This window comes from Tamandua tetradactyla, chromosome 5 (assembly GCF_023851605.1).
Source record: "Tamandua tetradactyla isolate mTamTet1 chromosome 5, mTamTet1.pri, whole genome shotgun sequence".
Lineage (NCBI taxonomy): Eukaryota > Metazoa > Chordata > Mammalia > Pilosa > Myrmecophagidae > Tamandua > Tamandua tetradactyla.
This window is the reverse complement of record NC_135331.1, coordinates 138635965-138638319: the sequence shown is the minus strand read 5'-3', so window position 1 is coordinate 138638319 and position 2355 is coordinate 138635965. Positions and strand designations below refer to the sequence as shown.

The window sequence follows — 2355 nt, the reverse complement described above, 5'->3', positions numbered from 1 at the left end:
TTCCTTGTCAGTTGTGCCATGGAGAAAGCTATGTCAGAAGGGCATGGTTGATAAAGAAAAAATGAATATTATATTTCACTTGATGTACTACATAAAATGGAAGAGATCACTGTAGGGGAAAATTAATCATCTCAAATGTTGGCTAGCACATGTTGAGAGCTAAATCTGCCCGCTGAATAACTAAAGTAGAAAGTTGTGATCTATGAAGAATTAGCTTCGCAGGAAGACCACAGAATGGAATGTTTCTATATTTAAAAACCAATAATTTGTACAAACTTAAAAGTTCACAACCTACTTCAATATATCATTCTTCATTAATATCCTTGTTACTATTTGGCATAAGATCTATTTTATAAATTGATAAAGATCAGCCCTTATCAATGTTATTTTTCATTGTATTGCCTTATTTTCTGAAACCATTAAATGAGATTCATTTCCTGAGGCTTATATAGTAGCTTATGCTGAAAAACAGCAATGCTAAGAAATTGTTCATAGTTGTTTAAGGGCAAAGAACTATGTTAACTACATGGTGAAATTATTATATGGTATCCATATATGCAGAGTGCTTAGAAATGAATTTAACCAGGCAAGAGTTTATTCCATTCTCATGTATGCAATAATATAGGACTCTTTGATATTGAAAGATTAAGTTACTTTAAAAGATGTCATTTCTCAACTTAATAAGAAAATCATCATCTGAACTTTTTCTTAAACATCACTTTTCCATGTATTTTACTCTTTTCAAGATTGTTCATTCAGGTATTGTAAAATTCCTTTCTTTTACTTAAGCAAAATTGATTCGTTTAGGATATCATAGCTGTGGTGGTTTGAATGTTCTTAAAATTAATCCATTCCTGTGTATGTGAACCCGTTGTAACTAGGATCTTTTGATAAGGTTACTCCACACCTCATTCAGTATGGGTCTTAATCCTTTTACTATAATCCTTTGTAAATGGGATGAATGCAGAGAGGGGAAAAAAAGCTACAGAAGCAAGACTGGAAACAAGGAAACCTAGAATAGAAGGAAGAGATCAACAAACAAGACCATGTGTCTTGTCACATGGCAGAGGAGCCAAGAATCACTACCAGCCAATCTTCAGGAAGGAAGCATCACCTCAATCATGTCTTGATTTGGACATTCTCAGAGCCTCAAACTGTGAACTAATAAATTCCTATTATTAAAACCCAACCCATGTGGGTGCAAGGATAGTTCAGTGGTAGAATTCTCGCCTGTCATGCTGGAGATCTGGGTTTGATTCCTGGTCCATGCACTTTCCAAAAAACAAACAAACAAGCAAAAAAAAAATCAACAATGGTGCTACAATAACAGGTTACTCACATGAAAAAATAATGAAATGTTACTCTGCCATACAGTATACAAAAAAAAAAAAAAAGCCAGCCCATTTAATGGTATCTGCTTTGAGCAGTCAAGCAAACTAAAACAATAGCCTATCCATAGTTTTTCCATTTTTATTTTTGAATTAATATTTTCTTCCCCTTTTCATCCCATATTTCTTGTTTATCTTTTGTAATTTGAGAGCAATTCCTGTTACTAGTATTCTTGGGCTTCCATTTTTGTGTAAGGAATTATACTTGAGGCTAGAAAGGATATATAAACATGAGGACTGGTTTTAGTCCTCAAGGTAGCTTGCACTCTAATGGGAGAAAAAGACACATTACAAAACAAAGAAGGAAAACAATGATTAAAGACTTTGGTACTTAAAGAATGGCTCTCTCATACATATCTGGCAGGAGAGATACCATGCTCATGAAAGTGATTTTCCCAATTTGGGTCTAATCCATTGCACTCTGGATGTCCTGTCCCCTCTCATCTCCCAAAGGTGGGAAACTCAACTGCATAATTTGTAGTGGAGGACTGCATTCATGCCTTTTTTTAAATGAAAGAGAAAGAGAGAAAGAGAGAAAGAGAAAGAAAGAAAAAGAGAGAGAGAGAGAGAGAGAGAGAGAGAGAGAGAGAAAGAAAGAAAAAGAAAGAAAGAAAGAGAAAGAAAGAAAGAAAGAAAGAAAGAAAGGGAGAGAGAGAGAGAGAAAGAAATAGAAAGACTAGAAACAATAATATCATCTGAGAGCTTGATAGAAATGCAGAGTCTGAGGCTCCTCCCCAGGCCTGTTTATTTAGAAGCTTTACTTTAATAAGTTCTCTAGATGATTCCTATGCCCAGTATAATACGAGAACTGAGCAATAGTGTTGGTGTTGAATGTGATTTGAGTATGGAAATAACCAGCCTCAAAGTTCCAAATAACAGCATTGGCCAAACAATTTTGGAGTATTTTTTTGAAATCTTTTGCTTGTGATATATTTAGATTTTGAATTTTACCTGCATCTGCAGATGT

General features: G+C 34.4%; 1 non-coding gene across 1 annotated transcript; it reads left to right on the top strand.

The window, feature by feature from the left end:
* Positions 1–1737: 1737 nt before the first annotated feature.
* Positions 1738–1897, top strand: LOC143685312 (U1 spliceosomal RNA). The gene has a single exon (XR_013176559.1). It is a non-coding gene; the product is annotated as a U1 spliceosomal RNA (small nuclear RNA).
* The last annotated feature ends 458 nt before the right edge of the window (positions 1898–2355 follow it).